We start from the raw sequence: 14,210 nt of genomic DNA on the forward strand, positions 1-14,210 counted from the left end.
CTCCTTGGACATTAGCTCTATTTGAGACTAGGTTTTCTTTTAAACTCCCCAAAATATCCCACATTTCTGTGGTTGATCCATGTACAAAGACAAAACACTTTCAATCAATCAGCAATCTTTAGATCATTTCTTCCTAATTGCTTACATTACCCATAAGCAAAATTTACACCTGGAAATTCACACCTACTCCCCCACAGTAGACTGTTGGGGAAATCAATAATTGTTCTACCAACCTGATGCTGATAAATCCTACTAATTCTCAATTCTGTCCACTGCTGCTCCTGAGTAAGCATCCTACTATTCTGACCTTTACCTACTCTGGAAGAAACAGCTCAAGTGCCCTCTAGTGTGGTTTCAGAATATCTAGTCCATGCTTTTCCCACTTTTGTGGGACTAAATGAGAGGGTTTGTTTTGGTTTGAAATGCTTTTATAGGTCCATAGAATTTTATGACATAAGCCACTGTGAAAAATAATTTGACTTAAAAATTGATGGTGATTGTGATTTTTTTTTGTAAAATTGCTGAATGATAGTTACGGTTAGTTTCACAGGCATATTACCTGTTTTATCCCCAAAACGCAAAATAGCAAAATTTACTAAGCATGTGAACTTTTAATGACCATTATGTCTGCTTATGAAGTGATGCTGTTGTTGGGGTCTTTTTCTTGGTATAGATGGGTTTAGAGTGTCACCATTCTGGAAGAAAAAAATTACGGTCCTTCCACTTTTTCACTTTCTTGTATTTCTAAACTTTTAATATATATTTATCAAAGTAAATTCTATTTTTCTTTCTACTACATTTTTAGTAGCTTTTTGGCCACAATAAAAAATTTTCTGAATTGCTCAATTGATTCTTACTTTTCTATTTGAATTACTTTCCTATCTGATTCAGCCCTAAGAAATTTAGGCCTTTTAAAGCTAGTCACAGTCTGAATAATGAACATGCTTAGATCATCTCAGAGCATAAGTTTCTGGAAGCTTTCCTGGCTGTGGTTCACAGTCTTTGAAATAAGCTTCCTGTTTAAGCTAATACACTTATTTAGCTTCAGTAGTGTGCACACCATGAAAGCTAATAGACTCAGGCACCAGACGGGTTTGCTTTTTCCAAACTGAAGGTAGAAATGGGAAGAGTGTAGGCTGTGGACTAGTAGCATTGTTTCAGAGATCTTGCAGAGTAGTGAAATTCTCAGAACTGACTTGAAAGAAATGCCAGATATACAAATACATGTTCCAGTCATACCAATGGTCCATCTACTTTTATTGGTAGCTGCCAGTAAATGCTTAAGGAGACAGCCTGAGAATGCAAGTATAAGAACAGAGGGAGTTCTTACTAGTATTAGTCTTCTGGAATTCAGTGATGTTTGTTTTAAGAAGAACAGGAAAACAAAATACAGAGTGAGAATAATGGAAATAAAGGACAGCCAAAACTATCCAGCTGTGGAATGATTTCAAAGGAACAGCCCTGTCATTTGGCTCATCTTTACACAAAGAAATTTAACTAGAACTGGGTCTCTCAAATTCTCCTCTACAGTTCACAGATGGTAATGAAACTCCAATACCTTTTCCCCCATTTTTCCTAACCATTTCATCCTATTCTATTCTTACTGGCCTTTTCTATTACTTCTATGACCTGGGAAAATGTAGAAGTCTATTTAAAACACTGGCAACTTTCCAATCAGCAGTAGCAGCTGTGGCTAGGATCAGCAGCTCTTCCTGACAGACATTTTCTCATTGTACACATACAGTATCAGAGTATGATTGCATCAATACATTTCCTTCAAATTCTCTGTTTCATGTCTTTTTATCCTTAGCCTTACATACCTTCTTTCCCCTGAACTTCTGCATATGCTCCGTTTTCATATTGTATATGTGTCTGTGTGCCAGTATGACCTTTGCAGTAATATTTTCCCCTCACATCATTGTGTATCTCTTTATGCCTTTATGCACACATTTTTGCCCACCCTGTAGTCTCTATGAGTTCAGAAATAAGTGAATCCCCACACCATTGGAATTTTAACCATGTTTAAAAGTCAGCTAGTAACTAATCCTGAATAAAATAATTTCAATATGAATCCTCTTTGTAAAATGTGTGTTCTGATAAGTGGGAGTCTTTTGAGGAACAGCCCAGCTATCCCACAGCTGTTGGTGGGATACCAACATTACTGTTGAATAAGTTTTCAACTTCAATTAAACAGGCTGGATTTTTTCCCTTGACTGTTTGGGCCTTCTTAAAACATTTGCTTCATCAAAATTTCCCTTTTTTAAAAATTCTGAGCAAGTCAGGTGTGAGACTATAGTTCCCCTTTTGTTTTCTAGCTTCATGACTGTGAATAGAAGTTCCCACAACATGCCTTGTTCTTGTCATTTTTTTAACTATTCAACTCTTTTTTTTTTTTTCCTCATCTTCAGTGGTAAGTCCTTGCATCAATTTGTTTATATGACTGTTATGTATAATGGTTTTCTCTTCATTCTTCCGACATGCCTGAACTTGGTGTGAATGTGAAATTTTCAAGCCAGAAGCAGAAAAGCAGTGCTCAGGGAGGCATGTGAATGGAAGAGCAAATTGGATTCTGTCATGATTGGAGTAAGGATCCATTTGAAATAGGACCAACCTAGTAAAGTATGTCCTAGTACCGCTGTGATTTTCCTTTTTCACGCTGCAAATACTTTAAATTAACAGTCCCTAATGAGTACTTCTTGCAGGGGTTAGTAGGAATTGGGGAAGGGGAGGAGGGTTATAAAACTCAGTGAAGTTTTGTATACTTAAGCATACAATAAATAGTGATTATAGACACAGGCAAATTTGATTTAGGATGAAAAAGGACATTTTAGTCTTAGTGGCAAGTTCTCAAGAAAAACATCAGTCACTATTAGCACATGACTTCAGTCTTAAAATCAAAAGTACTTGACTTTTCTACCCAGATACATGAACAGTTGAACACCTTTATGAGTTGCCAAATATATCTGAATTTGTATGAGTATGTTTGCTCTGGAAGGACATTTTGTACATTTTGTACATTGTTACAGATGCAACAACTTTGTATAAATAGGACAAGAACAGCTTTGGATACATAATTTTTAAGAGTTCCTCCTCATCTCAGTTCACCTGCTTCCTAGTAAATTTCCGTGGAAGATGCATGCAAAACTCAGCACCATTTCATTTTATTTGAGAAGTAAGCATCTACACGACAGAATGAAGCTCATATTGGGCCTTTCCCTTCTATTTTGCCCTTGCAAAGGAGTAACTCAGGGTGAAATTCAGAAAACCTATTTAGATTCCTCAGGGAGTGACAGATTCTGTTCCTCAGCATCAGCTCATCCTGCAGGGATACTTACATTTAATTGGTGCTTAAACTCGATCAAAAAGGTCCCACAACATTCATAGTGCATGTAAAGAAGTTGCCCAGTCAGAGGAGTAGCATCTTATCTCTGCTTACACCCCCAGAAGACCTACCAAGTAGGCACGCTCTGAAGACGCCTTATATGTGTAAAAAACTACTGAAGTCAACGTGCAGCCCAGGAGAGAAATTTACTCTATGAGTGAGGAAGAGGAGAAAGGCACTCCTGTTGCCAGTCTTTCACATGGCTAACTTGAGTCACACTATTGGAAGTGGAGCCATTTACCATAATCTGTAGAACAGACTAAATAGCAGAGAAATCTTCCAAAACATCAATAAAATCATTTACCATAAATTTGTTGAATTGAAGATTCCTTGCAAGAGAACCCGAAACTTCTTTTAGATAACTGAACTCTGTGTCCAAATATTCTTCTGATACAATACAGGCAGAGTTTTTCTGTGCCAAGAGAAAAATCACATTTCGTAGTAAGTGTATAGCAAGCAGCTTGGTGGTCCCCCAGATATAACACTAACCAAATACTACTAGTGGTGTAGCTTTTTAACTCCGAAATATTGTTTCTCTGTTTGTTTTAAAAGCTATCTTTCTTGATTGAAAGCCATCAAGCACTCAGTGAAATAGAAAAAAAAATGGACTTACTAGACTTTTTCAGTTCCCTTGTTTTCTTCTATTTAACCAACAAAAAGAACAAATTTACATTCTTTAGGACAATAAACAATACATGTTTAGATATCTACCTGTCTTGGTTTTTAGTGAGCATTTGTCTGTGATCCTGAGCACCTGTTACAGTTCATGCATTATCTTCTGCTGCTGTCATGTAGTGAACTCAAAAAAATGTCTGAATCTCCATCAGTTCCTAGCTTAAAGTAGTTCTGTGAAAGGAGACACTTCCCTTTAAGGACTTCTGATGTCTGCTGGGCTACCCCATCCACCATCACAATGAGATGCAAGCCCTGCATGTGCTACTCAATCCCTGCTGCCTATGGTCTTCACCTTCTGTTGCTGGAATGATTATGCCAGCTAGAGGGAGATCCAAACTGAGGCCAGAATCTGTTGGTGGGAGCATACCAGGCGATACATTGCTCATTCATTCCCCAGGAGCTGACCCAGCTTACAGGACTCACTGGTGGAACTGTTATTGCTTATCATGTTTGTCGTGGTTTAACCCCAGCCAGAAACTAAGCACCGCGCAGCTGCTCACTCACTCCCCCCCGCCACGCAGTGGGATGGGGGAGAAAATCAGGAAAAGAAGTAAAACTCATGGGTTGAGATAAGAACAGTTTAATAGAACAGAAAAGAATAAACTAATAAGGATAATGATAACACTAATAAAATGACAATAGTAATAATAAAAGGATTGGAATGTACAAATGATGCACAGTGCAATTGCTCACCACCCGCCGATCGACACCCAGTTAGTCCCCGAGCGGCTATCCCCCACCCCCACTCCCCCCACTTTATATACTAGATGTGACTTCACATGATATGGAATACCCTGTTGGCCAGTTTGGGTCAGCTGCCCTGGCTGTGTCCTGTGCCTACTTCTTGTACCCCTACAGCTTTCTCACTGGCTGGGCTTGAGAAGCTGAAAAATCCTTGACTTTAGACTAACTGCTACTTAGCAACAGCTGAAAACATCAGCATTATCAACATTCTTCGCATACTGAACTCAAAACACAGCACCGTACCAGCTACTATGAAGACAATTAACTCTATCCCAGCTGAAACCAGGACAATGTTACAAATCACCACTGTCTTTTATGCCAGTAAAGTGAAATGCAGAAAATATGTGGCACGTTTCACCACTCAGTTCTCTTATTTCACATTCCAGTCTTGACGCATTTCTGAAGGACCACAGAAATGTGTAGTTTAAAACCTGTCTAGTAAACGTCCTTGATCCTGAGGCATACGCTTTGAATTTCAGTAACTTTCTTTTTTCCATTGCCCTTTGGAACAGTTTCCTTTTCCTACTTGGCTCAAAACAATTTTCTAATCAAGACAGCAGCAACAGCACGTTCCATCCTGTGATGCAGATTGTGAGTCAGGGCCTTTGGGACCTCTGTGCTGACTGGATGAAATTACATGTGCCCCCAGGCAATTGCCCCAGGGGTATTCCTGGAATGGCTGGCATTGCTTGCAGTACCATACAGTACCCTGAATGTCTGCTGTTGAGACACAGTACAGGAACCCTGTTACTTTCCGGGCAAAGAGCAGAACTGCACACCCTTCCCTAGACCATGGCAATACAGCACAGAGATTAGCAGAGCTTTTCATAGGCTTTCTCTAATAAACAGTCCCAGACCACTATGAAATGTCACTCTCACACCCTTTTTTATGTATTAGATTTTAATGCCCTAAAGAGAAGAACAGATTTACATGGGAGTAGACCACAAGGCTGAGCTAGGACAAGTACTCAAGAAGTTTTGGGATCACTCCAGTAGCCCAGTCTGCAGAAAATCTCCACTTTCATGCTGCGCTTCACACTGGCTGTGATACGTGCCTCATAGACCTGTGAAAGTATCCTGAGCCCAGAATAAATGAACATACAAAAACCAGAAGCTCTGGAAAAACAGCCTTTTCATGTGTCACTGGGCATTAAGACCAGGGAGCACTGGCAGTACCTCAAGGCATTCAGTCTGTAAGAATGAGGGTTATAATGTCAGTCCTTCACACTGAGAAGTCTGTAAATACAGGAGAAAAGTACACGTGCAAGTATACATCCATTTCTTGACCAAGAAAAATTCACAGTCTGTAAAAGACAGTGTTGAATCCCGTGCTATCCTTCCCTACTATACTCTTTTATTGGTACTTACGTCGTATTCTCCACCATGGCCAGTATAACATATTTGAAGAATAAAATGAATTTTTAAGGCTTGATGCTTGGGCCATATTCTTTGCATTGCCTGAATATTACCTGACTTTGACACTGCGAGAATGCGTTTTAGGATATTACAGTTTTGGACTATTAAGATCTCACTTTATAATGAGATGTACAGGTAAGGATTTATCTTTGTGCTTTTCCCAGCAGTGTGTACAGCAAGGTTACTAGTTTCTACCTTGTGACATTTTTAGTTTCAAAGTGAAAAGCAGCACACTGTTTCATTTTGGAGGACTAGGGTTCAAGTTGAACAGGGCATTCTTATTAGTGGTGGAGGGAATGCTAAGGCACAATTATTTTTTAACATGCCATATATAAGTGAACATACTACAGAACAAAACAAAACATGCATTTGGATCATCTCCTTTTCCTTTAGTGAAGGAAAGGTGTTCACTACTTCAGATCAGCATGTTCTCCATTGCAAAGCAGCATGGTGAGGATGAAGATGGCTCCTCTTAGAATAATTATCATGAAGAAATCTGCCTCAGCTCCAGAACGGTTTCAGTTCTGATGTGAAAGAGCACACAGTGAGTCTCAAAAGAGAATGTGGAGAGGAAGTCTAAGGATCACATATGAAAGAGGGAGTAAAAGAGCAGGTAGGCAGTGCCAGAATATGTTGTACTTCAAGGAGAGCATCTCACCTCTTTAAATCAAGGCCCATTAAAGAAGCATACTATAGATGCCCTTTTCAAAACACTTTTTTACTTTGTGTTTAAAGCTTGTGTTGTAATATGACATATGTCCTGGAAATTGTCAGTTTATAAGGACAGAAAAGCCATGTGAAGAAACAGTATCTCACACTCCATTATTGCTGGCATGGTTTTTAAGCTATATAAGGGGTTTGTGTTTTAAAACGTGGTAGAAAAGAAACGTATATTTGCACAAGCAAATGCCATTCACTTCTGTGGTCTAAGCACTCATATTCAGTTGTTGGTCACACTGTAATCCACAGTGGAGACTCTTAGGCCTAGGCCAAATAAGTTCACCACTGTACAGGTGTTCCAGAACCCCTATAACTCATCATAGAACTAGTTCCATACCTCATTTTCCATGCTGACCCAACTAGATAATTAGCTGAAAACGATCTTAGCCATCATACATAGCAGAAGCATTCCTTCTAATTAAGCTTTGAGAAACAGTTTTGATAACCTGTTTTTCTTTAGTATTTTTCACAGTTTAACAGATCATGTTACTACCCTCTAGTCCAGGTTTCCTGGGAAACAAAGCATCTCCTTACTCCTCTAATCCTTCCAGGGAAATGAAGCCAAATTAAAACATTTCATGGGCCTTCACTACGTGTTATCATAGATAGTTCATGGACCTATCAATGTCAACTGCACAGAATGTGCTACTGCTTAATGGGCAGCAGAAACAACTAAACTTGCTTTTTGTAACAGTCACTTCTTGTCCAGGGGCAACATTAACCAGGGACAAAGCTTCCTTTCTGGGCAGTGCTTTGTTTCATCCCAAATCAAGGAAAGACTCCATTTCTGAGAATTGGATGTTGCTATGGCAAAAATGTGTGAAAGGGGCCCTTCACAAACATGCAAGCCAGCTCCAGCTTCTATAATATATGTTTGTCTCCTTTGATTTTCTGGATGGGAACACATTCTTTTAAGTTAATGAAAGCAGACAGTTCAGCTATGATATGGAACCTTATTCTGTTCTTCCTTTGGCTAGGGAAAATTTAGTGGGAATGTTCCTTTGGAACACATGTAATCAAGCCTAGGAGGCTGTGTATGCTGTGACTGTTTACATGAGCCTGCAAACTACGTCATCATCAGTCTTTCTGCAGACATGCCCTGTTCACTGAACTCACATACAGGATGGTCATTTGTATAAATACTAAAGACAACTCACCCGCACCTTGCAGAGGAACTTACCTTAGTAGGAAGAGTTGCTGAATCAAAGTGGAAGTGTGCAACTCACATAGTTGGAAATCTACCTGAGTAGAGACAAATCAGGCTCAAAGAGCAGAAGGCATCTGCAGAGAGCACATTAACCGGTAATTGGACAAATAGCTCTCATTTGTTTAGCGGAGAGCTGGGAGGGGACTCAAAAAGCCAAACTGGGACTGAGAGCTGCTTACTGGGAGAGAATAGAAAAGAAACTGAGATATTCTTCTATCCCCATTCCCATTCTGGCCATTAAGAGGAGATGCTAGATATAATATCTGGATCATGGTTGCTGTAGAAATTAAGTAGTTTACAGGAATCTGTGATTTTACAGACTTGCAATGCTTTTTTCTGAAAAGCAGCTTTCAGAGATAGGCCAGGATTTGAAGCACAGCAAATTCTGGACACTCCTGCTAAAGAGAAAACCAGGCCAGTACAGTTGTCAGGGGATCCAACCATAGTTCTCAACAGCCTCGTCTAAGCTTTGCAGACTGATCTGTCATGCAAGTTCTTGATGCAAAGCAAGTAAATATATTTTAAAAAATTAAAAAGTATGGAAGGAAACAAAGGAGCAGACTATTTGCTCAGACAGGTAGAGAAGCACAGTCCCTTCTAACCTCCTCTGTAGTCCAGGGAGCAATTCCTGAGCTGCGTTCTGAGATGGAGGCAGTGTTGCCAGGCCTAGCATTCCGGCAGTTACTCAGTGCAAGTGGAAACAGCAATGCAGATGCCAACGGTATGATGCAAGTTTCATTGTCCCTGTCAGAATGGGAGTCCATTATGGTTTCTGGGCTGTTTGCTTGGAATTTAAAGTCAGTTGTAGTTCCATGTAAATTACATGTTTAAGCCAGGAAATAAGATAAATTTCTTTAAGGGGCCTCCTCCTCATTCCCTGGCCTATGCTTCTCTGAAAGACTCTTGGACCTTGAACAGGAAATTTGATCTTAGCATGCGTAGAAAGAGCTGAGAAACAGGAAACAGGACAAGGGGTAATGGCTTTAAACTGAAAGAGGGTAGATTTAGATTAGCTATAAGGAAGAAATTCTTCACTGTGACAATGGTGAGGCACTGGAACAGGTTGCCCATCCCTGGAAGTGTTCAAGACCAGGTTGGATGGGGCTTTGAGCAACCTGGTCTAGTGGAAGGTGTCCCTGCCCATGGCAGGGAGGTTGGAATGAGATGATCTTTAAGGTCCTTTCCAACCCAAACCATTCTCTGATTCTATGCTATGATTCTATGAAACCTGAACAATCCTCTGCAGAGCTAAGAAGTACGCATATGAAAGGTTTGCTGTTCATAAAACATAAACATATGAAAGTTTTGCTGTTCATAAAGCATAAAACTGGAATAATTGTGGGTGCATGCTTGTAAAACACTTAGGAAACAGTTGAACACCAGAAAGTAATAACAATATTGTGCCCTCCTAATCTCTCAAAGGTCAATGGGTTAGCAGAGAACAATTTGGTAGACAAAGAAAAACAGAGGAAGAGTAGGTCAGAGCTGGAAGGAGAATAGTAAAATTCAGGCCTGTAGGGATACATTTTATCTGTTTTAATTCTGAAGTCAGTTTAGGGATGATCTTTATGGGATTAAAAACTCAAGCTTTCTTCTAGTAATTGAAATTAAACAGCACTTGCTCAAGAAAGGATAGTTTCTTATCCGTCATTACAAATAATAGTAATACCATGTTTAGCAGTATCTAAATAGTGCTACAGTTGGATAGCACTTCTTTCAAAAGCTTCCCGGCATGCTCTGCAATGAGAAAATAACCAAAACCACATGGTCTTTGCTCCAGGATCTGCAAAATTGTAAATCTAACCGCAAAGATATTTCCAGGTTAGAAAGCCGTTAAAAATATCCATATGCTTATTTCATCTAAGATATACTATGTAAGAACCCATGGAGGAAAGGACACATTGCTAATAGAAGGCTCTTTAATATATAAAGCAATAGAAGCCATGCATTTTGAAGCTGGGTGTGTTCAAGATGGAAATAAAATACCAGCCTTCACAGCAAGTATGACTAACCAGTGCAGCTCATGAAATAATGTTAAGAATTGCTTACCAACTGAATGTTTACTTCACGATTTGATAACCCAATTGACAAAAATACTATGAGTCCCTTGTTTCATTAAGTATATTGATATGTTCCATAATGGCCTTTGAAATGAAAATATTAATCGCCTTTGTAGTTTTCCTCAAAAGCTCTTAATGGATAGAAAAACCTGGAAATCACAAACATTATTGTAATAAATGTCAGGGTTGCGTAGCCACTGATTGATTACCAGGGACAAGCAGAGAACACAAAGTGGAATAAGAGAGGTTGGTACTTTCAGAGCAATAAATACACTGGATTTGAGGTAGAAATCTACCTGTCCAGAGTGAGGCAGCTGCCCAAGTCCATTGTTACAGTATTAACATTTACCACAAGAACACCAGGAGGGAAAAGTGCTTCAGGCCAGGCACCCTCTTCCTCTCTTTCGCCAGGCCGCCTGACGTGCTGCCTCCCTTTGCCTCCCCCGCTTCCCGCCCGCCGCGGATCCTGTCACACAGCACCGCTCGAGCGGGTCGGCGGGCGCCGGCAGGGGGCGCTGCTGCACGCAAAATCCCGCGCACAGGCCGAGGAGGGAAATCTGCGCGAGCGGGCCCGGCCAGCGAAACCGGTGGCGGGCTGAAGATGGGCCGAAGGGAGTCACGGGGCCCCGCTGGGTCCTGGACAGGGATTTCTGCTTTGTTGTTGGCATCAGCTCTGAAGAGAAAGCTGCAGAAAGACTGCTGGTTTCTGCCCTACATTTCGCCCTGCCCATCTTCTGACTGGGGAGCAGACACTGTGCTGCAACCGAGGCTCAGCTCCCCGGAGGACTGAGGGGTCTGAGACTGAGCTGGCAGCAGCACAGGGAGCAGAAGAGCTCTAGTCCTGTAACCTGGACTTTCATAGTTCTCTCAGAGATCTTTTGGGGTCCTGTAACATCGCTGGCCGTCAGCAAAGCTCTTGGTTATTTGACCTTACCATGCATGACTATTCATAGGGGCGCTGCAGGAGGAAGCTATGAAGTGCTTCCTAGAGAAGCTAAGAACTATGTGGTGAAAAGTGGCATGTTGGAATTCAGGTGGGTACTGACCTTGTACCCAGCTGACAGGATCAGCATGGAAGGCTGGGGAAAAAGGGCAAGATGCAGACCCCCCCACACTCCCTGCCACTAACTCTCTGAATAATTTGTCTCGTCTTCATTTGCACCTTCTGTAGAGGGATTGTGCAATCACTTGATTAATCTGCTCTCCTGCCTACATCAGTTTTCTGTGGTGATTAAGGTAGCACCCATTGAATCTAGTCAGGAAACAGCTTTCCCCTCTAAAGGGGTCCTGTCCCCACAGCTCCTCCTCATATATTCACTCAGATTCTCCCTTTGCCCTCCCGAATCTGTTTTACTCTCATGAGCTCACAATGAGCCACAGTTAAAAAAAAAAAAAAAAAGTGCTAATCTGAAAGAACACATTTAATTTTAATCCTGGTTAGCTCTACCCAAAACAAAGGCACCGAGGAACCAAGGTCTTCCTTCCTCTTGCCTGCATGCACATATAGTAACATATCCCTGCATGCACATATCCCTGCCATGACGAGCACACACGCTGAGTAGGTGGGACAAACCAGCGCTCACAGGTTAAGTCAGCTGCCCTGGATCATGCAGGGAGATATATGGCAGACCTCAGGTTAGATAATGTGACCCTCCCACGATCCAGTTCATTGTCCACCCAGTAAAGCTGTGGATACTAATTTAGGCAGAGATGCCTTCTGCCTTCCACTGTTGCTTACTCATCTGTATCCTAGATTAAAAGGTTTTGCCAATGGCTAAATTAAAACCCAAACTTAAATTTTATTTGTTGCCCTTGGAACCTGGATTGCAATTTGCAACGATAGACATTTGCAACTCTTGTTTTTTCCAAATCCAGATATTTGTTTTTAAATTGGAAAAAAACAAACAAACAAAAAAACCCACCCAAACCCAGGGAATTTTCTTCATGCCTCCCCATTATTGAAAACTGCCTGTAACTCCTAGGAACAGACTTTGCTAGATCCAGATATTGAGGAGCCTAAAAATCTTGCCCAGAGCTCTGTGAGAAATTGTGGACCTCTAAAGGACAGGTTTTAAAAGATGACCTTTTGATCTGCTTTAAGGAAGAAGAGACATTCTGTGCTACCGAACCTCTACAAGAACGTGGGCTTAAGAGGCTTAGTAAGGGGAGTGGGACCAAAACTGCAGTTCACAGGCTAACATTTCGTGCATGGGCTGTTTGCTGGCCCCCTTGGCATAGCCCTGGGAAAATATTTTAGAGAAAGAACAATGCAGAAGCAGCTAAATCACCACTTCTGAAATGCTTTTGAGAAAAAATCATCACAAAAAGATTGAATTAAGTCCACATCAAGTGATCTCACACTTCCTGAACACAGTCAAAAGAGCTAGACAACAAGAGAATATGCTCTTGTCACCATGAATGACTTCCTTCCGGAAGCAATGGAGTATTAACATAAATGTATCAGCAACAACAAATGACCAGAGGAGCCCAGCCATGTAGAGTAGAATATCAAACTCATGCCAGTATTCACACCTGAATTCACACCATTCATCTGAAACTGCTAGCTGGAAAGAGCAAAATCTTCCTGATAAATTTAGCATCAGTTCAACTGGATTTCATTCACTGCAAGAATTATGTAGCAAGGAGACCAGCTACTTATGAAGGCTGAATGCTCCATTCCTAAACTTTTAGAGAAAATTAGCATGAAAATTACTAGGGAAGTAGAGAAGCCTGATAAAAGACTTTTTTTCAAAAACTATCTATTTTGCTGCCATAAGCCAATGCAGAACTGCTCCCGCTTTTAGATTTTTTTTATTGCTTCAAATGTATCAGGGGATAATGAAATCTTTTCCTACTGTTTGATACATCTCATTGTCATTAAGTTATTTTGTCTATTCAAATGGATTCATGTTTTCATTGTTTTAGAAGGAATACATTGAACCTGGTAGGTCAATACCATTTAGCACAGCATCACTCTGAAGCAAAAAAGGGAAATTGCAGGGGTTTGCTTTGTGTCATAAGGTAGGCTGAATGTTTTAAAAAAAATAAATAATAAAGTGAAAATGGAGCAATAGATTCTTAGTAAAATTCTGGGGTTGCAATTCAAATAAACTATTTGAGATGATTTTCCCAAAATGCTGCTAGGCTTTAAAGTAGCTGAAAGTAAACATCAAAGTGAGTGAAAACAGAAACCATCTCCAACATCCTTCAGTATTACTGGATCATTGGATGAGTATAAAAGCATTCGAAATAACAAGACCCAAGGATCTTTTCCTATGCCTTTTTGCACGGTTTCCATCCACAACTTGGGAAAAACTGATTCTAAACGTGAAAACAATCTGGATAGTAAAAGTGTACAGTTACTTTAATACAGCACCAAACAGGAAATAACTCCTTTATTTGTTAAACATTGAAAGGAAATGTTTAACACAGAAAAACAACTTCTTAAGAGACTCTACCTTACCTTGTGCTCCCTTGTCAAAGCCCCACAGGCGGCTTCTGACTCAGACCTTCTGAAGACTGAAAGAAAACAGCAGCTGAAAAAAATTGTGAGAGGAGAAGGATATAAGATTTTGATGACAGAATCAGCGTTTTTGGTCAACTCCTGAGAACAAAAGTGGAAGTATTAGTGATTGGAAAATGAACTTTAGGGGCCCCTAGTTTATGAGTGTGAGGGAAAACAGTTCTAAGGAGAATGGCCCTTGTCCTGCTGTCCTCAGACTTCACACATCCAATTCTCGATCGTGCTTGTAATTTTGTGGGCACGCATTCTAGTATCTGCAAAATTCCGGTGCCTAATGTCAAGTCTTGGCCTGAGTCACGTCCCGCGCCCAGAAGGCCGAGAAGGATTTTACCGAGCCCAGGCGGAGAAGAGGGTGACAGGGCCCGCCGCGGGCCGCCGGCGGCAGCCGGGCGGGCGAGCAGAGCCGCCGCTGCCGTCCGCAGTCCGCACGGCGGAGCCGCGGGCCGCGCCCCCTCTGCTCCCGCAGCGGCCCCGGCCCCGGCT

The 14,210-nt window shown here is 41.1% G+C and overlaps 1 long non-coding RNA gene across 1 annotated transcript in view; it reads right to left on the minus strand.

The window, feature by feature from the left end:
- The window catches only part of LOC126052495 (uncharacterized), a 55,923-nt gene extending 41,783 nt beyond the window's left edge, over positions 1 to 14,140 (minus strand). The window contains exons 1-2 of the long non-coding RNA XR_007510054.1: positions 14,059 to 14,140; positions 13,668 to 13,740 (exon numbers count right to left, since the gene is read on the minus strand). This is a non-coding gene — a long non-coding RNA (uncharacterized LOC126052495). The remainder of the gene's footprint in view (positions 1 to 13,667; positions 13,741 to 14,058) is intronic.
- Positions 14,141 to 14,210: the final 70 nt, after the last annotated feature.

This window comes from Accipiter gentilis, chromosome 29 (assembly GCF_929443795.1).
Source record: "Accipiter gentilis chromosome 29, bAccGen1.1, whole genome shotgun sequence".
Classification (NCBI taxonomy): Eukaryota; Metazoa; Chordata; class Aves; order Accipitriformes; family Accipitridae; genus Astur; species Astur gentilis.